Here is a 22965-nt window from a genome sequence, read left to right as displayed (position 1 = left end):
CATTGAATTGGCTACTCAGCATTTCTTTAATTGGAATTTTGAACTGGCTTAACATTACAACCCTACGCAGGGCTTCGATTATTCCTAGAGGGACTCACCCAACCATTGGGTGAGCAACCTTGGATCTTTGTATTTTACGCCTCAGACCGCAGAGCATTGCCCCGGGAGCACATAAAAACAGTGAAAATGTACTGAACTAGTTTGCCACTTCAACAGGTTGTGCACGTACACTTAATTTCGACATTTCCAGGATAAACACTGACTATGAATATACATCTCCTCTTTTTGGATTCATTGTATATCTGCAAATTCCCTGCGGAAATCTTAAAAAGGTGCGTTGGATCCAGCCCTCGAGGGCCAGAGTTGGACACCCATGCACTCAAGAATTGCTAAGAACTGAGTGATACTGAAAATGGAACACAAATATTCATGCATGTTAGGACACCATTTATAGAATGTATTTAAATTCAGACACTGATGTGAAAGTTCCTATACATTGCATTAATGTTGCCTTGTCCTTCACTGCATATCACTGCTGCAGTGGGTGACATACAGTGCTCCTGGCATTGGGGTGTTTTTGGGCACAGAGGTACCAAATGAATCCTTCAAGGAACCTCTGAACCCTAAACTGCCCATTTGAAGGTTCTTATACAGTTCATACCGTGGGTGACCCTTAAGGGTCCCGCCTCTGTCCACTTTGGGTCATTCTCTTCATAAGATGGCGGCAGCTAGATTCATAATTCTGCACCAATGCCAAATATTAACTGTTTCTAGTAATTTTGTCGGGTTGTATGACTCAATCTTCAGCACAAAAATACTGTGCTACCAACATACCAGAGCCCTCCTTCCAGCCCCTGCTCCCCGCCCCGTAAACCTTGCAATACAAGCTTGAAAAATAATAAAGAACTGTTAAAAAAATCCCAAACCACGAAATAGAAGTTTTATGGTGATGGCTGGAAGACTAGCAGACAAGGAGCAAGGGGACAGGCAGCTTCCAGAAGAGACAAAACACCGGTTAAAAGGAGTCCCATGGCAACATCACTATTGACAGGAACAGGGTTGCATCAAAGCATTGACTCCATTAAAGACAAAATGCTGTCACCTGGCTCATGAAGTGAGGATGTAGTGGCCTGGTGGCAGGGCTGGTCCAAGGCTTGATGGACCTCGAGAACAGTGGACTTCTGCAGGCCCTCCCTTGCAAGAGGTCTGTAGGGATAGCCGGGTACCTCTTTCTTTGTCCTAGCACATAGGAAGCAAATGCCACGTGATTGCCCACAAAAGATGCTTTGGTCCATGCAGCTGTCTCAAAGATTGAAGGAATGAGTGGCTTTGGTTTTCTTCAGTGTAAACAGAAGCTGTAAGACATGCATTTTGTCTCATCTCTGGGAGTTCAGTCCTTGCAAGCCAAGAAAAGTGTCAGTCGATTGGAATTCTTATCACTCCAGGGAACAGAAAAGATTATAGGATCTAAAATCCAAAATCTATACAATCTAACAAAGACTCAGCCCAACTCAGCCTCCCAAACCCTCAGGGATGCCTGGTCTTTAAACCTTAATTTATCCTTGATGGGGAAATATTGGTCTGTTCTGTTAGCAGCTAATTTTTGTTTGACAACAGATCAGGGTTTATCCTTCATTCAACACTAATTTGTGACCTATGTATATTCATCAGTGACAATCCGAGTTTGATTGACTGAGCTGGAAGCAGGATGTGCGCAGGGGGCTGAAGGCGACACTTTCTCATCTGGCGCCCCGGCTTTTGGACAGCACCTTTTTAGGCTAGGTTTCACCACAGGGAGTACCAGCCTTGTTACCAACGGTGGGCATTAAATCCACACCTCCGGAAATAAGATATTGGGACCCTGGTAACTTCAGGGTTGTGGAACTAACAGGGATTTCATGTTGAACCTTGAGAAGCTCTGAGTAATGAGGAATTATTGGGGGGATTTTGTAATTCCGCAACTGTTTTCCATTGTTTTCCGTGGTAATTCCTCATTCTCCCCCAGTTTTTCCTAGAGATTTCAAAACATGACCATTTCAAGATACGTTTTTGGATTTCATAATTTCCGATTGATGTCGATAACACTGTTTCTGCCCCCCAACCCCTTAGGAATTATATGCCTCTCATAAAAAGAATCGTGATTTCAACAAGACTAAGGGGGTAATTAGGTTAGTGAGTGGATCACCACTGCCCGTATGGCGGTGGCGATCCGCCCGCTAAAAATCTTCGCCCTCCTAGAATTTCCCCCGCCACATTACCATGGCGGGGGGGACCCCGGCGGACGGAAAGACCATCCAATCAATCAATCAATCAATCAGAGCATTTATATAGCGCACTACTCACCCGGAGGGTCTCAAGGCGCTGGGGGGAGGGGGTCCGCTACTGCTCGAACAGCCAGGTCTTGAGCTGCTTCCTGAAGGCGAGGTGGTCCTGGGTCAGGCGGAGGTGGGTCGGAAGGGAGTTCCAAGTCTTGGCGGCCAGGTAGGAGAAGGACCTTCCTCCTGTGGTGGCTCTTCGGATGGGGGGGACGGCGGCGAGGGCGTGGCTGGTCGATCGAAGCTGGCGTTTGGGAGCGTAGAAGTTGAGGCGGCTGTTGAGGTATCCTGGTCCATGGTTGTGTAGGGCTTTGTGTGCGTGGGTGAGGAGCCGGAAGGTGATTCTCTTGTTGACCGGGAGCCAGTGCAGGTCTCTCAGGTGTCCGGAGATGTGGCTGCGGCGGGGGATGTCCAGGATGAGTCGTGCTGAGGTGTTCTGGATCCGCTGGAGTCTCTTCTGGAGTTTGGCGGTGGTTCCGGCGTAGAGGGAGTTGCCGTAGTCCAGACGGCTGGTGACGAGGGCCTGGGTGACCGTCTTCCTGGTCTCGGTGGGGATCCATCGGAAGATCTTACGTAGCATGCGCAGGATGTTGAAGCACGACGAGGAGACGGCGTTGACTTCCACTGGTTTTCCGCCCGGTCGAAGAGTCGACCGGGCGGAAAAGCAACTAGGCAGGCGTTTTTCACCATTGGCGGCCCGTAGTGGGCCCCCAGGGATTCTGAGGGGTGGGGGTGCACATGGGGGGTACCTATGGTACCCCCTGCAGTTCCATGCACAATATGGCAGGCACAGTGCGGTGCCGGCCACGTTGTGCATGGAAGTGCACGACATGCCTTCTTGGCATTGCAGCGGGCGGTGCTGAGAGCACCGCCCGCCGCAATGGCAAGAATGTAGGATGCGCCCACCAGTGTGGCGGATGCATCCTAATCTCACCAATGGGACACCCGCATCAATGGCGGGCGGTCCCATTCCACAGTAGGATGGCGGGCGGACCAAGTCCGCCCGCCATCCTAATGACCCCCTTAGATTTTTTGGGTCATTGCACTCTGTGTGTGGCTGGAAGAGAACGAAAAATTGTGTGCTGAGGTCTCTTAGAGGCTGACAAGGAGGATTCTGTTCCTGATTGAGAGAGCATTAAGCAAATGAGCATTGACAGATGTTTGTCGGAATTCATCTTGATGCTCTTCAAAAATCATTTGTATAAAAAGCAAAGTTCATTGATTGTTGATAAGAGTGCGTCGTCTCTCTGTCTAGAGAAATATTTTGAATGATGAGTGATGCACAGTCTATCATTATTGGGTACACAGGCTCGGGAAATTACTTTTGACACCTAAAGGGAGGTCTCTGTTTTGGTCGCCTTTACCTCTTTGACTTAATTTTCTTCTTTTCTTCTTTTTCACCCCTCAACCTTCTAACTTTTTTATCTGAATTATTTTAGCAGTAAGTAAATCCAGGCAGTTTGCAAACATCTTGACTGCTATAAAAGGGTTTCTTTCTTCACATCAGACAATCTGGGTAAGATAGGGGTCTCCAAGCATTTTTATAACAAGAACAACTTCTACTCAAGAAAAATAATTCCGAGCTGCTTCCAAATGTTATCACTGTACAATGGTGACCACAGAAATGTCAGGAAAAATGTTATCAATGTGCAGTGTCTTTACATGACTAATGAAAGAGCAGTTGAAGCAGCACGCACCCTCAGGCACGAAATAAGTCTCACAATCTCAGCTTTAAATATGTTTTTGAAATGCAACCATTTCGTCTTTACCGGCATATCATTGTCTGAAAATAAACACTTTTCTATATAATGCCTCTGCCATTTTGGGCAATCAAACTCAATTTTCTAAATTTCTTTTCTGAAACAAACAAAATTTTTGGCTTCAAAAAAATTGTGTTCATTTTTAAGAAAATACCCAGTTCTCATCATCAACTTGTCGTTTTTATCAAGTGCTCACATGTACAAATGGGGGAACAGCGTTTACAACGCAACTTTTACAAGGCTGTGCCTTTACGACGCAACTTTTACAACGCAAGTCGTTACAACGACTTGCGCTGGGGGGCGCTCCAGGATAGGTAATAGTTTAATTTACTATTCCACTCCTTCCCTACTATCCAGGGGGACTAGAGTTGGAATAGTAAATTAAACTATTCACTATCCAGCGCCCCCCAACGCAAGTCATTGTAACGACTTGCGTTGTAAAAGTTGCATCGTAAAGGCATGTGTTGCAAATGCATGCGTAGTAACGACATACATCCGTACAAATGCTGCACAGAGACGGACTCTGCTTCAGATGACCACGCTTTACGATCGCATGCCAGGGATGCTCACTGTAACATCAAGGATGCCGACAATAAGCCAATAATGATCACCATTATATCAGAGGTATCACTGTTCCAAGGGTGGACACCATTACTGCCAGGGTACGCAAAAGTCTTCAGTCATGGCCATTATTATGCCTGGGACAGTCACCATTATGCCAGGGGCGATCAAAACTAGGTCAGCCATTCTCCTAATATGTCAGTCGTGGATGCCAGTATGCACCACCAACAAGAATGACCAAAATGTGTCAAAAGTGACAATTATTCCAGGGCCATAATTATGCCAGCCACTGACACAATTGTGGCACAGTTAAACTGGTCTGATGGGAAGCAACATATACTTGTGGTGGTGCTTGATAAAGTGCATCACTTCCGCAGAGCATCACTGTTTATCAGCGAGAAGCACAAACATAAATGTGCAAACATGCATGCACACATCAAGGTGCACACATACTGAGGTTCGGACATGGTTCTCATCCATCCTCTGCTCTCCTCAGCTTCTGGGCTGATCATGCACTCAACTCACACATTTTCTCTTTGGCTCCTGCCGGCCCATACTTGGGTGACTCCGCTCTGGCTCCATCTCTGGCTCCTGCCGACACACACTTGGGTGACTCCGCTCTGGCTCCATCTCTGGCTCCTGCCGACACACACTTGGGTGACTCCGCTCTGGCTCCATCTCTGGCTCCTGCCGGCACTCACTTGGGTGACTCCGCTTTGGCTCCATCTCTGGCTCCTGCCGGCCCACACTTGGGTGACTCCGCTCTGAATCCACATCTGGCTCCTGCCAGCCCACACTTGGGTGACTCCGCTCTGAAACCACATCTGGCTCCTGCCGGCCCACACTTGGGTGACTCCGCTCTGGATCCATCTCTGGCTCCTGCCGGCACTCACTTGGGTGACTCCGCTTTGGCTCCATCTTTGGCTCCTGCCGGCCCACACTTGGGTGACTCCGCTCTGAATCCACATCTGGCTCCTGCCAGCCCACACTTGGGTGACTCCACTCTGAAACCACATCTGGCTCCTGCCGGCCCACACTTGGGTGACTCCGCTCTGGATCCATCTCTGGCTCCATCTCTGGCTCCTGCCGGCCCACACTTGGGTGACTCCGCTCTGGCTCCTTCTCTGGCTCCTGCCGGCCAACACTTGGGTGACTCCGCTCTGGCTCCATCTCTGGCTCCTGCCGGCCCACACTTGGGTGACTCCGCTCTGGCTCCATCTCTGGCTCCTGCCAGCCCAAACTTGGTGACTCCGCTCTGGATCCATCTCTGGCTCCTGCCGGCCCACACTTGGTGACTCCGCTCTGGATCCATCTCTGGCTCCTGCCAGCCCACACTTGGATGACTCCGCTCTGGATCCATCTCTGGCTCCTTCCGGCCCACACTTGGGTGATTCCGCTCTGGCTCCATCTCTGGCTCCTGCCGGCCCACACTTGGGTGACTCCGCTCTGGCTCCATCTCTTGCTCCTGCCGGCCCACACTTGGTGACTCCACTCTGGATCCATCTCTGGCTCCTGAAGGCCCACACTTGGGTGACATCGCTCTGGCTCCATCTCTGGCTCCTGCCGGCCCACACTTGGGTGAATCCGCTCTGGCTCCATCTCTGGCTCCTGCCGGCCCACACTTGGTGACTCCGCTCTGGATCCATCTCTGGCTCCAGCCGGCCCACACTTGGGTGACTCCGCCCTGGCTCCATCTCTGGCTCCTGCCGGTCCACACTTGGGTGACTCCGCTCTGGCTCCATCTCTGGCTCCTGCCGGCCCACACTTGGGTGACTCGGCTCTGGATCCATCTCTGGCTCCTGCCGGCCCACACTTGGGTGACTCGGCTCTGGATCCATCTCTGGCTCCAGCCGGCCCACACTTGGGTGACTCTGCTCCGGCTCCAGCTCTGGCTCCTGCCGGCCCACACTTGGGTGACTCTGCTCTGGATCAATCTCTGGCTCCTGCCGGCCCACACTTGGGTGACTCCGCTCTGGATCCATCTCTGGCTCCTGCCGACCCACACTTGGCAGACCCCGCTCTGGCTCCATCTCTGGCTCCTGCCGGCCCACACTTGGGTGACTCGGATCTGGCTCCATCTCTGGCTCCTGCCGGCCAACACTTGGGTGACTCGGCTCTGGATCCATCTCTGGCTCCAGCCCGCCCACACTTGGGTGACTCCGCTCTGGCTCCAGCTCTGGCTCCTGCCGGCCCACACTTGGGTGACTCCGCTCTGGATCCATCTCTGGCTCCTGCCGGCCCACACTTGGGTGACTCCGCTCTGGATCCATCTCTGGCTCCTGCCGGCCCACACTTGGCAGACCCCGCTCTGGCTCCATCTCTGGCTCCTGCCGGCCCATACTTGGGTGACTCCGCTCTGGCTCCATCTCTGGCTCCTGCCGGCCCACACTTGGGTGACTCCGCTCTGGATCCATCTCTGGCTCCTGCTGGCCCACACTTGGGTGACTCCACTCTGGCTCAATCTCTGGCTCCTGCCGGCCCACACTTGGGTGACTCCGCTCTGGCTCCATCTCTGGCTCCTGCCGGCACACACTTGGGTGACTCGGCTCTGGCTCCATCTCTGGCTCCTGCCGGCCCACACTTGGGTGACTCCGCTCTGGATCCATCTCTGGCTCCTGCCGGCCCACACTTGGGTGACTCCGCTCTGGATCCACATCTGGCTCCTGCCGGCCCACACTTGGGTGACTCCGCTCTGGCTCCATCTCTGGCTCCTGCCGGCCCTCGCTTTGGTGACTCCGCTCTGGATCCATCTCTGGCTCCTGCCGGCCCACACTTGGGTGACTCCGCTCTGGATCCATCTCTGGCTCCTGCCGGCCCACACTTGGCAGACCCCGCTCTGGCTCCATCTCTGGCTCCTGCCAGCCCACACTTGGGTGACTCGGCTCAGGCTCCATCTCTGGCTCCTGCCGGCCCACACTTGGGTGACTCGGATCTGGCTCCATCTCTGGCTCCTGCCGGCCCACACTTGGGTGACTCCGCTCTGGATCCATCACTGGCTCCTGCCGGCCCACACTTGGGTGACTCCGCTCTGGCTCCATCTCTGGCTCCTGCCGGCCCACACTTGGGTGACTCCGCTCTGGCTCCATCTCTGGCTCCTGCCGGCCCTCGCTTGGGTGACTCCGCTCTGGATCCATCTCTGGCTCCTGCCGGCCCACACTTGGGTGACTCCGCTCTGGATCCATCTCTGGCTCCTGCCGGCCCACACTTGGCAGGCCCCGCTCTGGCTCCATCTCTGGCTCCTGCCAGCCCACACTTGGGTGACTCGGCTCTGGCTCCATCTCTGGCTCCTGCCGGCCCACACTTGGGTGACTCGGATCTGGCTCCATCTCTGGCTCCTGCCGGCCCACACTTGGGTGACTCCGCTCTGGATCCATCACTGGCTCCTGCCGGCCCACACTTGGGTGACTCCGCTCTGGCTCCATCTCTGGTTCCTGTCAGCCCACACTTGGGTGACTCCGCTCTGGCTCCATCTCTGGCTCCTGCCGGCCCTCGCTTGGGTGACTCCGCTCTGGATCCATCTCTGGCTCCTGCCGGCCCACACTTGGGTGACTCCGCTCTGGCTCCATCTCTGGCTCCTGCCGGCACACACTTGGGTGACTCGGCTCTGGCTCCATCTCTGGCTCCTGCCGGCCCACACTTGGGTGACTCCGCTCTGGATCCATCTCTGGCTCCTGCCGGCCCACACTTGGGTGACTCCGCTCTGGATCCATCTCTGGCTCCTGCCGGCCCACACTTGGGTGACTCCGCTCTGGATCCACATCTGGCTCCTGCCGGCCCACACTTGGGTGACTCCGCTCTGGCTCCATCTCTGGCTCCTGCCGGCCCTCGCTTGGGTGACTCCGCTCTGGATCCATCTCTGGCTCCTGCCGGCCCACACTTGGGTGACTCCGCTCTGGATCCATCTCTGGCTCCTGCCGGCCCACACTTGGCAGACCCCGCTCTGGCTCCATCTCTGGCTCCTGCCAGCCCACACTTGGGTGACTCCGCTCTGGCTCCATCTCTGGCTCCTGCCGGCCCTCGCTTGGGTGACTCCGCTCTGGATCCATCTCTGGCTCCTGCCGGCCCACACTTGGGTGACTCCGCTCTGGATCCATCTCTGGCTCCTGCCGGCCCACACTTGGCAGACCCCGCTCTGGCTCCATCTCTGGCTCCTGCCAGCCCACACTTGGGTGACTCGGCTCAGGCTCCATCTCTGGCTCCTGCCGGCCCACACTTGGGTGACTCGGATCTGGCTCCATCTCTGGCTCCTGCCGGCCCACACTTGGGTGACTCTGCTCTGGATCCATCACTGGCTCCTGCCGGCCCACACTTGGGTGACTCCGCTCTGGCTCCATCTCTGGCTCCTGCCGGCCCACACTTGGGTGACTCCGCTCTGGCTCCATCTCTGGCTCCTGCCGGCCCTCGCTTGGGTGACTCCGCGCTGGATCCATCTCTGGCTCCTGCCGGCCCACACTTGGGTGACTCCGCTCTGGATCCATCTCTGGCTCCTGCCGGCCCACACTTGGCAGACCCCGCTCTGGCTCCATCTCTGGCTCCTGCCAGCCCACACTTGGGTGACTCGGCTCTGGCTCCATCTCTGGCTCCTGCCGGCCCACACTTGGGTGACTCGGATCTGGCTCCATCTCTGGCTCCTGCCGGCCCACACTTGGGTGACTCCGCTCTGAATCCATCACTGGCTCCTGCCGGCCCACACTTGGGTGACTCCGCTCTGGCTCCATCTCTGGTTCCTGTCAGCCCACACTTGGGTGACTCCGCTCTGGCTCCATCTCTGGCTCCTGCCGGCCCTCGCTTGGGTGACTCCGCTCTGGATCCATCTCTGGCTCCTGCCGGCCCACACTTGGGTGACTCCGCTCTGGCTCCATCTCTGGCTCCTGCCGGCACACACTTGGGTGACTCGGCTCTGGCTCCATCTCTGGCTCCTGCCGGCCCACACTTGGGTGACTCCGCTCTGGATCCATCTCTGGCTCCTGCCGGCCCACACTTGGGTGACTCCGCTCTGGATCCATCTCTGGCTCCTGCCGGCCCACACTTGGGTGACTCCGCTCTGGATCCACATCTGGCTCCTGCCGGCCCACACTTGGGTGACTCCGCTCTGGCTCCATCTCTGGCTCCTGCCGGCCCTCGCTTGGGTGACTCCGCTCTGGATCCATCTCTGGCTCCTGCCGGCCCACACTTGGGTGACTCCGCTCTGGATCCATCTCTGGCTCCTGCCGGCCCACACTTGGCAGACCCCGCTCTGGCTCCATCTCTGGCTCCTGCCAGCCCACACTTGGGTGACTCGGCTCAGGCTCCATCTCTGGCTCCTGCCGGCCCACACTTGGGTGACTCGGATCTGGCTCCATCTCTGGCTCCTGCCGGCCCACACTTGGGTGACTCCACTCTGGATCCATCACTGGCTCCTGCCGGCCCACACTTGGGTGACTCCGCTCTGGCTCCATCTCTGGCTCCTGCCGGCCCACACTTGGGTGACTCCGCTCTGGCTCCATCTCTGGCTCCTGCCGGCCCTCGCTTGGGTGACTCCGCTCTGGATCCATCTCTGGCTCCTGCCGGCCCACACTTGGGTGACTCCGCTCTGGATCCATCTCTGGCTCCTGCCGGCCCACACTTGGCAGACCCCGCTCTGGTTCCATCTCTGGCTCCTGCCAGCCCACACTTGGGTGACTCGGCTCTGGCTCCATCTCTGGCTCCTGCCGGCCCACACTTGGGTGACTCGGATCTGGCTCCATCTCTGGCTCCTGCCGGCCCACACTTGGGTGACTCCGCTCTGGATCCATCACTGGCTCCTGCCGGCCCACACTTGGGTGACTCCGCTCTGGCTCCATCTCTGGTTCCTGTCAGCCCACACTTGGGTGACTCCGCTCTGGCTCCATCTCTGGCTCCTGCCGGCCCTCGCTTGGGTGACTCCGCTCTGGATCCATCTCTGGCTCCTGCCGGCCCACACTTGGGTGACTCCTCTCTGGATCCACATCTGGCTCCTGCCGGCCCACACTTGGGTGACTCCGCTCTGGATCCATCTCTGGCTCCTGCCGGCCCACACTTGGCAGACCCCGCTCTGGCTCCATCTCTGGCTCCTGCCGGCCCACACTTGGGTGACTCGGCTCTGGCTCCATCTCTGGCTCCTGCCGGCCCACACTTGGGTGACTCGGATCTGGCTCCATCTCTGGCTCCTGCCGGCCCACACTTGGGTGACTCCGCTCTGGATCCATCACTGGCTCCTGCCGGCCCACACTTGGGTGACTCCACTCTGGATCCACATCTGGCTCCTGCCGGCCCACACTTGGGTGACTCCGCTCTGGATCCATCTCTGGCTCCTGCCGGCCCACACTTGGGTGACTCCGCTCTGGCTCCATCTCTGTTTCCTGTCAGCCCACACTTGGGTGACTCCGCTCTGGCTCCATCTCTGGCTCCTGCCGGCCCACACTTGGGTGACTCGGCTCTGGATCCATCTCTGGCTCCTGCCGGCCCACACTTGGGTGACTCGGCTCTGGATCCATCTCTGGCTCCAGCCGGCCCACACTTGGGTGACTCTGCTCCGGCTCCAGCTCTGGCTCCTGCCGGCCCACACTTGGGTGACTCCGCTCTGGATCAATCTCTGGCTCCTGCCGGCCCACACTTGGGTGACTCCGCTCTGGATCCATCTCTGGCTCCTGCCGACCCACACTTGGCAGACCCCGCTCTGGCTCCATCTGTGGCTCCTGCCGGCCCACACTTGGGTGACTCGGATCTGGCTCCATCTCTGGCTCCTGCCGGCCCACACTTGGGTGACTCGGCTCTGGATCCATCTCTGGCTCCAGCCCGCCCACACTTGGGTGACTCCGCTCTGGCTCCAGCTCTGGCTCCTGCCGGCCCACACTTGGGTGACTCCGCTCTGGATCCATCTCTGGCTCCTGCCAGCCCACACTTGGGTGACTCCGCTCTGGCTCCATCTCTGGCTCCTGCCGGCCCATACTTGGGTGACTCCGCTCTGGCTCCATCTCTGGCTCCTGCCGGCCCACACTTGGGTGACTCCGCTCTGGATCCATCTCTGGCTCCTGCTGGCCCACACTTGGGTGACTCCGCTCTGGCTCCATCTCTGGCTCCTGCCGGCCCACACTTGGGTGACTCCGCTCTGGCTCCATCTCTGGCTCCTGCCGGCACACACTTGGGTGACTCGGCTCTGGCTCCATCTCTGGCTCCTGCCGGCCCACACTTGGGTGACTCCGCTCTGGATCCATCTCTGGCTCCTGCCGGCCCACACTTGGGTGACTCCGCTCTGGATCCATCTCTGGCTCCTGCCGGCCCACACTTGGGTGACTCCGCTCTGGATCCACATCTGGCTCCTGCCGGCCCACACTTGGGTGACTCCGCTCTGGCTCCATCTCTGGCTCCTGCCGGCCCTCGCTTGGGTGACTCCGCTCTGGATCCATCTCTGGCTCCTGCCGGCCCACACTTGGGTGACTCCGCTCTGGATCCATCTCTGGCTCCTGCCGGCCCACACTTGGCAGACCCCGCTCTGGCTCCATCTCTGGCTCCTGCCAGCCCACACTTGGGTGACTCGGCTCTGGCTCCATCTCTGGCTCCTGCCGGCCCACACTTGGGTGACTCGGATCTGGCTCCATCTCTGGCTCCTGCCGGCCCACATTTGGGTGACTCCGCTCTGGCTCCATCTCTGGCTCCTGCCGGCCCACACTTGGGTGACTCCGCTCTGGCTCCATCTCTGGCTCCTGCCGGCCCTCGCTCGGGTGACTCCGCTCTGGATCCATCTCTGGCTCCTGCCGGCCCACACTTGGGTGACTCCGCTCTGGCTCCTACCGGCCCACACTTGGGTGACTCCGCTCTGGCTCCAGCTCTGGCTCCTGCCGGCCCACACTTGGGTGACTCCGCTCTGGCTCGATCTCTGGCTCCTGCCGGCCCACACTTGGGTGACTCGGATCTGGCTCCATCTCTGGCTCCTGCCGGCCCACACTTGGGTGACTCCGCTCTGGCTCCATCTCTGGCTCCTGCCGGCCCACACTTGGGTGACTCTGCTCTGGCTCCATCTCTGGTTCATGTCAGCCCACACATGGGTGACTCCGCTCTGGATCCATCTCTGGCTCCTGCCGGCCCACACTTGGGTGACTCCGCTCTGGCTCCATCTCTGGCTCCTGCCGGCCCACACTTGGGTGACTCTGCTCTGGCTCCATCTCTGGTTCATGTCAGCCCACACTTGGGTGACTCCGCTCTGGATCCATCTCTGGCGACTGCTGGCCCACACTTGGGTGACTACGCTCTGGATCCATCTCTGGCTCCTGCCGGCCCACACTTGGCTGACTCCGCTCTGGATCCATCTCTGGCGACTGCCGGCCCACACTTGGGTGACTCCGCTCTGGCTCCATATCTGGTTCATGTCAGCCCACACTTGGGTGACTCCGCTCTGGATCCATCTCTGGCGACTGCTGGCCCACACTTGGGTGACTACGCTCTGGATCCATCTCAGGCTCCTGCTGGCCCACACTTGGGTGACTACGCTCTGGAACCATCTCTGGCTCCTGCTGGCCCACACTTGGGTGACTACGCTCTGGATCCATCTCTGGCGACTGCTGGCCCACACTTGGGTGACTCCGCTCTGGATCCATCTCTGGCGACTGCTGGCCCACACTTGGATGACTCCGCTCTGGATCCATCTCTGGCGACTGCTGGCCCACACTTGGGTGACTCCGCTCTGGATCCATCTCTGGCTCCAGCCAGCCCACACTTGGGTGACTCCGATCTGGCTCCATCTCTGGCTCCTGCCGGCCCACACTTGGGTGACTCCGCTCTGGTTCCATCTCTGGCTCCAGCCAGCCCACACTTGGGTGACTCCGATCTGGCTCCATCTCTGGCTCCTGCAGGCCCACACTTGGATGACTCCGCTCTGGATCCATCTCTGGCGACTGCTGGCCCACACTTGGGTGACTCTGCTCTGGCTCCATCTCTGGTTCATGTCAGCCCACACTTGGGTGACTCCGCTCTGGATCCATCTCTGGCTCCTGCCGGCCCACACTTGGGTGACTCCGCTCTGGATCCATCTCTGGCGACTGCTGGCCCACACTTGGGTGACTACGCTCTGGATCCATCTCTGGCGACTGCTGGCCCACACTTGGGTGACTCCGCTCTGGATCCATCTCTGGCGACTGCTGGCACTCTTACCCAGACCATTGTTCACACACATATCAACTGATAGAGTGGGGCCTACCATGTGTCCAATCTCCTTGTGACTTTACTTAATTGATAGTGGATACATGGCCATGTTGCAGGTCCATAGTCCAACACAGACTTTGTTGGTGTCTAGCATGACTTTGTTCCTCTGCTTTGCATAGCGGCCACTCTCAGGGTCTTAATGTGAACAGTGCTGTTTTGTTTAATTTGCGTAAACCCTCTGCCCCTGTAGGATTCATAAAGCTACACAATTTCTGTTTAAGAGATTTCTTTAATGTGCTTGCTGTAATGTAAGTAAAATCCATTATCCTATCAAATGTATTTAAAAAAAATTAAATGTAAAGTTGACTGACCCTAACAAAATCTTGGTCTGGTTAATGATCTAGAAACTCATATATCAGATGCTCAGATTACAGGTGCATGAAAAGAGGAGGTGAATGTACTACTGCGTTGGGATATTATTTAGAGGACAAGAAGTAAACTGCTATTTGTTGCTTCCTAAAAAACGTTGGGCCTCATTTAGGAAAAGTGACGCATCGCTGCGCGAAAACAGCGATGCGTCACTTTTCACTGCGCCCTCCTTGCACCACTAATGATGCGTCATATTAACAGTATGACGCATTATTGCACAAGGAGTTACAGATACGTCAGTATTTCTGACGTAACTGTATGGCGCAAAAGTGACGCATTGCTGGAATGTGTTACAAATGTGACGCAACTCCAGCAATGCGTCCTTTCACATGGGGCAAGCCCCATGTGAAAGTGCCTGTGTCAGTCTTACGCCTGCTGTGAGGCAGGCGTAAGAAATGGACGCATTTGTGTCCTAAAAGTGGCGCAGTGAAATTTTATAGATTTCACTGCGTCACTTCTATGACCCTTTCTTGCGTCAATGCGCCCCCCTTGCATACATTATACCTGGCGCAGGTATAATGTGGCGCAGGGGTTTACAAAGTGACGCATCTACCTAGATGCGTCACTTTGTAAATAAGGCGCAACTAGGCACATTTTTTACGCCACTGGTGCGTCACAAAAAGTGATGCACCAGCGGCGTAAAATTGACACACAGCCTCTTTCATCTGTCCTTCCACTGGAGAAAAACCACAATTCCGGCACTGTAGCGTAGGCGCCAAGCAAGCAAGGCCCTTGCAGGGATAATGAGGGTGTATTGGGGTGCCCGAGATAGGTAACATGGCGGGCAGACGGGCCTCCTGCACATGTTACTTTGGAGAGGTATTCTATTCCCAGGGGGTAATGCAAGTGTAGAGAGGTGCCTGATGTAGGTAACCTGGTGGGCAGATGGGCCTCCTGCACAAGTTACTCAGGGGAGGTATTCTCAGGGGGTGGGCCTCTCCCCTTAGGGAGGGGCCCACCTAGGTTGACCAACCATGATGTCAAACGTAGGCCCAACGCTGGATACGGAGGGACAATGTTAAATATGGTTAGGAATGACTATTTATTAGAGTCTATGTTAAGGTTAGCCATCAATCAAAATGATAAATAATTTGTGTCTCTACCTTAAGGTGTTTCTGCGTATAAATGTGTGACGTGAATTGAGTGCATTTACATTTTTGTGATTTAAGATAATAGAAGAGGCCCGGGGTTTACGACCCCTAACCCAAAAGTTTAAGTGCTGTTTGTACTGTCTGTCGCAGTAGGAATAGTGGAGGGAAGTTGGAGGAGGGTGGGACCCGGCTCACTCAGTAGGAAGGGCTGGAGTTCAGCAGTATCTGGCCATATGCGCCACACCCCCCTCCTCGGGATACAGAGAGAACTCTACGAGAAATAGAAGCAGGTCAAACCCATGATGCAGAGCTGTTAAACCACCACGATGCAGGGGTGCATATATCATTAGTGTAACAGGTATGGTGGTGCTGGGGCTATAGAGGTGTGAGGGGCCCAACACAACCCAATTATAGCTGCATTTTAATACTCAACCAGGGGCCTTTTGAGGAAATGCACATCCATGTGTCCGCATCCATGGCACCCTTGCTCTTACCCTGCCACCATATCTGGAGGAGTTATCATCGAGAAAGACCACCTTGCACAGATAGCAGACTTTCACAAAAAACTATACATGGTGTCCTCAACAACCTAAGAAATACACTCCAGAATGGTGGGGAGACATGACATGTGTGCACCAGCGCCTTGAGACCCTCACATGTGAGTAGTTGCACTTTACCAACCCTGATTGATTGATTGCTTGTGCAGTGACAATGTAGCTGTTGTATCCTGCGTGACACATTCTAGTTGATCACAGGAAGTGATCACACACTTTACACCCACCCACCACTGTGTCACGAGTCACGTGACACAGTCAATAAAAGGAGCCGAGCGCACGTGCTCGTGGCTCACTAACCCACTATACATCTAGTGTCCGTGTGGCAATTATTGCTAGCATGAGGGCCTAGGGCCCCGACATAACATTTGGCGACGAGGAGTGGTAGCTGTGCCCAGCGTGCCACAGCCTTTTTTCTTCGTGGGTGAGGGGGAGTGAATCCTGCCCGAGTGAAGGGCACCCCCAGAGGAGACAGCGACGGCCGCCGAGAGGCCCGAGGGGCGTGTGCCGTGCCCCGGGCCTAGTCCGAGATAAGGAGAGAGTGACCGGGAGCCTACCCCGCACCTCTCTAGCCCAGCTGTGTGCTGCTGCGACGCAGGAGTGCCCACGGAGAAAAGCGGACCGGACAGAGCCCACCTGCACCAGCCGCCACTGGCCCCCGCCACAATGAGGCCATGCGGTGCCCACCCGCCACGGCCGCAGCTGACTACGAGGCCCGTCGGCCGGAGGTGAGCCCAGGGGCTGTGAATGGCCCCAGGGGGTTGCGCATGCCAAGAGCGACCCCCCCTTATGACTCCATATCAAGCGGAGCCCACCCGCGTAGTAATGGTGCCTGACCGAGCTCTGGCGGCACATTAAACATTAAAACAAAGCAGCGCCACGGAGCCCACCCACGTCCTGCCTGCAGCGACCCCCGAAGACAAGAGGCAGCGCGCGGCCGGCTACCTTCTCCTCTGTCACTTGGTGTGTGAGGAACCGAGGCCGGGTGGAGGAGAGGCAGAGAGGGAAACTAGATGTGCCCCACGACCAAGCGGACCGGACAATGTCCATTGATCCCAGAGAGCAGCCCTGAGTACCGAGTGACATTCCCCATCCTGCGCGGCAGAAGGAGCGGGGGAGGAGAGAACCGTGTGCAGTGATGACCGGAGCCCCCTACATGAAACAAGAAGCGACCCCCCCCCCCAGGCCTCCCCCAACAATACCCGAACACGGAGCACTGAAGGTGCATCAAGCTCCCTGGATGTTTGGTAAAGAAAGGACTCACCGCAACATAGAGCAAGTCCTGCAGCAGGGCGGCCGCCTGAGGGTGTGCCCCCTCATGGGGCAGCAGTGGTGAGACCCTCAGAAGTCCGGACAGGCCTGCATGAACCGGTGCATGGTTGGATCAGAGGTGAAAGCAGAAGACAGCAACATGCAGAAGGCTGCCGGTGAGATGGAACAGCAATCACAGCCTGGAAACAAATCCAACTAGCAAACAAGCATTGGACAGCACAGCACTGCGCCGGATGGTGCAAGGAGTGAAGAAACTCCACGCACGAAGGAAAACGCGGCGATCAGTATTCACGCAGTGACCAGGAGCAGGTAAACGGAGTGAGGCGCAATCCCTCAGAAGCACAGAAGCCCCACCGAAGGAGAGCACAGTGACGCCTGGTGGCCACAGGTTGTCACTGCTGCCGGAAGAAAGTAAAGGAGCACCACCACACGAAGGTACAGTGGTCCCAAGACTCCCCACCAGGCAAGTGCAACACTGAGGAAGCGCGACAACCGCCAACACTGCTCCAGGGTCCCAAAAAGTCCACCGCAAGCAGCAAGATTCAAAGGCAACCGATGGAAGAGCGCGAGTGTACCTCGGACGCGGACGGTACAGGACAGCGCCTGACAATAAGGAAGCCACACCTCAAGTACTAGAAGAAGTATGCAGCAAGTACCCAAAGTACTGGAAGATACAGAAACACAAGGAACAAAGCGACACTGAAGATGTACCACAACGGTACGAAGTGATGCACAAACTTGCAACTGCCATGCACAATGACGTGCAATGAAAGAGTGATGCAAGATCACCACGCCAAGAAGCTAAAGAGCCTCCCCGGCAGCGCGCACGAAAAGTGCACCCACCGGAGAAGGTCCATGGAGCGGTGAAGTAACCCTCCGGAACCCACAGAGCACAGGAAGAGCGCAGATGAAACTGCGCCAACGCAAAAGCACTGCAGCAGAACAAATGGCGCTCCCAACGATCGCGGATAGCAAGAAGACTCACGAAGAGGAAGCTGTCCACCCCATCTGGTAGCAGAGAAGATCGCCCAAGAAGAAAAGGATGATCCGACAAGCCAGAGGGGCGCCCAAACAAAAGCCGATCACCCAGATGGTCGCCCGAAAAGGAAAAAAAAAGAAGACCGACTTGCCAACAGATCGCCGGAATGCTGACCCGCCATAAAGGTGCAGCGAAGGTATTCTGCCAAGAAGTCAGGATGAAGATGTCCTGCCGTAAGACTTCCGTGAACTGAGAGATCAGGAGAATGTTCGGAAGAAGACCCGGAGAGACGGACGTAACACCTACAAGAATTGGAAGCAACAGGAGGCAAGAGAAAAGATCGTAACGACCAGTCCAGTCACAGAAGAATGGAGAGAAGACAGTGTCCTAAAGCCAGGACAAGACCAGAGGGAAACAGGCAGAGTGCACGCTGCTTGAAGAAGCCTGGTCAGGAAGACAAAGACAGAAAGGTGACAGCGCCGTGTCGTGAAAAGGAAAATGAAGAAAGAAGTCATGTGGCACGACGCCAAGACCAACATCTGGAAAAGGTGAGGAGAAGTGTGATAAGTCTACACACTTACAACAAGAAGAGATGACACACCACAACATTGTGTACAGTGACCCGCACGTCCAGGAGAACACTGATAGCACCAAGAACAGAACAGGCACCCATTCACAAGACCCTGACGACCTGTGGACGGTAGGAGAGCACAGGCCAGACCATTGGCAACACCCACCTTTGGGATCGAGCGGAAACCTGGATGCGGAGGGAGCTCAGATGGCCTGAACAAGGAGAACTGACCAATCCACACCAGCCCGTGGAGATCCAAGGGGCAAAGGCCTCAGGGACACCGGTGGCAGAGGGTCCCGACAAGAGAGATGGATCCATCGCCGTCTAACCTGCACGTACCAGGAAGAAGAGAAACTTGTGCGCAAAGGCAGGAGTCAACAACTACCCTTCAGGTGGAGCTATGGACTTTGTGAGGTAGTACCCTCATCGTCTCCTCCATTCACACGCAGACTGTGGAGTTGCAGCAACGCTGTGGAAGAATACCCGGGCCAGTGGAAACCTGATAAAAAGGGCCTCCGGGACATCTCGTGGCAGGAGAACACCCGAGAGAGGGGTGTCCTAGTGAGAAGAATGTCCTTCGAACACTCTATCCTTTGTAATGTAAAGCCAAGCTGCCTACAGTGAAGAAACCGATGGACCCGTAGAAGACAATATCCTTCAAGTCTAACCTCTGGTCATCCTGTTTGGCATCACCCTCAAAAGCAAGATCTCAGTGGACTGACCAACACACTTCCAGGGCGCAAGTCCAGAAGAGCACGCCCACCGAGAACCAGGACGTCGAGTCAAGAAGAATTAATATTTCAGCAGCAATTTCCACCGTTGTAATAAAGCAAGCAGCTGAGACTCAATGTAAATTTGTAATTATTGTATATTCATGTCTTTCCTCCCACAGGTTCGGACTTTTGTCTTTCCTTAATTTTTATCAAATTTTGGGAGGAATGTTGTGTCCTGCGTGACACATTCTAGTTGATCACAGGAAGTGATCACACACTTTACACCCACCCACCACTGTGTCACGAGTCACGTGACACAGTCAATAAAAGGAGCCGAACGCACGTGCTCGTGGCTCACTAACCCACTATACATCTAGTGTCCGTGTCGCAATTATTGCTAGCATGAGGGCCTAGGGCCCCGACATAACAGTAGCCTTTTTTTGGTTGGCAAGTTTGATGTTCTGCCAGCACAGATGAACCCTGGCAAAATGTCTGCCTCCGTTTTTTCGTACATTCAGCTAATTCCATTGCAGATTCAGCTACTTTGGCTTGGAATCCATTGTCATATGAGCAACAAACTTAAATTGATTTGCAAGATTAAATTTTCAGTCCTAATTTACAGAATCAAAATTGGGGGAATTTACCAGCGCAAAGTGCATTTGTGAGTGCAGACATCCAACCAGAATTTCCTCAATCACAAGTTCAGAGTTAGCGTGTGGTTTGTGTTTCTGCGTGGGCGCACCTGCAAAAGTTGGTTTACGCCCACTTACTCATGGTTGTGTGATAGTTTACATATCCCTTGCTGTTAGTGTCCCCCTCTTCCAAGCCCTGACAAACTTACACCTGTTATTTGCACTAATGGGGAGGGAACACATCCTTATTCAGTGGGTGAGTACAAGAAGGGGTTCCTCCGCGAGGAAAAGCATTCTCATCATAGAGAAAAAACCTTTTTTTTAAAGTGCAAATGCAAATTTGTGCTACTTTTATGCATGCAGAATACCGCCTTGTGGAAATTCCACATATATAAATCTTATGTTTGTGAGTACGGCTGCAAATCTAAGGCTGACACAGATTTTCTTTGAGTACTCCTATGATTCTTTTTGGATCGCATGAAATGTGTAAATTTGCTCCAAAGGTTGGAGTGGTCGAGCAAGAATAAATTTGTGTCTTTCCAAGGTAGACATTTGCAATTGTAAAGCATCTGGGAAGCACAGGTGTAAAAATGATGAAGGGGAAAGAGGCTTACATGTCCCCTCTTTCTACCCTCGAATGTTCGCGTGCAGAGAGTGGGCCGGAATCACAAAAGAACCCCGCAGTTGTGGGGGAGTTTCTGCACTCGGTGCGGAATCTCCACAATCTCATTTCTACAATTAGAACCACAATTCATTGCCAATATACAGCATACACAAATTAGTCATCAGCGGTCTCTAGCACGCGCTTCTCGATTCAAATTTCCAAACTCTGAGCTAGTGCGTAATCCAACCTCTACTCAAGTCACATGACCTGATTCACAAAGGGCCTTCGCACTTGTGGTGGAGGCCCGTCCCACGGGCAGAGAGGCTGTAAGACTGCTAATTGTAGAAATATGGTGATATGTGTCTTTGGCTTACCAGAAGGATGGGCCCTATTCACTATTTCTGTGAAACTGTTGCCTGTAGTCATGCAAGGAAAGAGCGGAAAGCCACGCTTGGCGGTACTGAAGTAAACATCTGGCTCAGCTGTACGATTCTTTGTTCGTCTGGCCACGGCACAAGTCCTAAAAAAAGAAGAGGGGGGACGCTGATGTCACAACAGGAAGTGACGTCACGAAAGGTGGCTTGCACTCAGTTGCAGTTTATAGTTATCGAGCTCCCGGTAAAATAAGTGGGGGGACGCCGTCCACTCGCGTGCACTGGCGTAACGAAAATTGAGGGGGCCTACCTGCACGGTGCGAAGAGGGACCCCCTCCAGGCTCAATTAGGAGCTCTCTGGCCAGAGTACAGTGCCGAGGGGGCCCCTTGGAGCTTGCGGTCCCCTGCACTGCAGGGGCTGCGGGGGCCTGTGTTACGCCCCTGCCCGCATGGTAGGTACCCCGACTCGAGAACATACGTCTGGCCATCTACCACGTTGCTCTATTTCGAATGCGCGTCGTTGTCTTGTTTGGGTCAAACATGTTCCGCACCAACAATTTGTGCCGCCATTTTACAACCTGAGCCTCATGGCGCCATCTCAGAGCATGAGGCCTAGCGCACCCCGCCGCCCCTCATTCACCACCAGACAAATGCCGCTGCCACCGCCGCCATCCATCTCCCACCCCGGCCCTTTTGTTGTCCCTGGGCATTCAGAATTTGTATACTGTGTACTCTGGGCGGGCGGCTGCAAACGTGCCCCGAACGCACATTTAAAAACGAGTATCGATCTGGCACAAATTCATTGCCTCCCTCGCCGGAAGAGTTTATTATTATGCGGCCCACGTGCCTAGGTATGCCTTTAATTAAATGCGACTCCATAAATAGGCGGGTAATGGAAGTTAGCAGAGGGGAGCTGATCTAATCACGGCGGCGGCTCATTTATCACTGTCCTAACAAGACAATGAGAGGCGACACTAAGCTATTCTTTCCGGTGCACCGGGGCGGCGCTCCTGCAGCCGTGCGCGCGGGCGGAGGGATGGATGGAAGGAGGCCCGGTGCAGGCCTGGCCCAGGCCCGGCCTCCTCCGAGGGTCAGGGGAGGCCGCCGGGGCGGGGGGCGGGGTCGCCCCGCCAAGGACATGCATACACACAGCACCCCTCGGTGGGGCCACAGCGCCCCCTGCCTGCCCCTCGGGGCCCCCCCTTGCATCACTGTCACAACCGGGCCCCTGACGTTAATCAAAAGCAACGCCATCCCGCGTCACTTAGCTAATTTGTGTATTATTGTCAGCGTGGCCATTAATTATGCGGCGGCGAGGAGGGGGCAGGATTAATGGGCTGTCACAGGTAATTTGCAGTGATCCGGGCTCCGGGGGAGCGCGAGGTGGGGGGAGAGAGGGCCGCGCGGTGGGGGCGGCGGTCAGTCTCAGGCCTGCTCGGTGGGGTTGGGGTCTGAGCGGCCTCCTTTTGTTACTCGCTGCGGGGTGCATTTTACTACCAGACTTAAAACCTCATTTAGAGCGTGCTGACAATTTCAAATTTATGCAAAATCGAGCTTGCCTCAAAATTTGACAAATTAATGCTGGGATTTTAAAACATTACTCCAGGAACCCATACAATGTGGGATCATGGTGTGGCAGTGGAAAAGGGGTGGGCCATGAATCTTATACATTTCTGTTTTTGTTAAATTCTGTCACAAATTAATTGGCCACAAAGTTACAGTAAATTTGATCCAGGCTACTTAATTAGCCACAAAGTTACAGTAAATCTGATCCCCGGCCACTTGATTGGTCACTAACAGGCTGCATTTTAAACTATGGGGTTAAAGCACCTGCTGCAGCCTGTTTGTCTTGGCATGACATTTCAGGGGTTAATAATAAAAGTGTGATATGTCTGGTGGTTATTGTAGTTGCTGGAGAGATCTGTCATTTGATTAGACCCAGTTAAGACTCGTGAAGTTTAGCATGCACATT

Source organism: Lissotriton helveticus, chromosome 9 (assembly GCF_964261635.1).
Source record: "Lissotriton helveticus chromosome 9, aLisHel1.1, whole genome shotgun sequence".
Classification (NCBI taxonomy): Eukaryota; Metazoa; Chordata; class Amphibia; order Caudata; family Salamandridae; genus Lissotriton; species Lissotriton helveticus.
The sequence above is the reverse complement of the archived record's forward strand: the minus strand, read 5'-3'. Positions refer to the sequence as shown.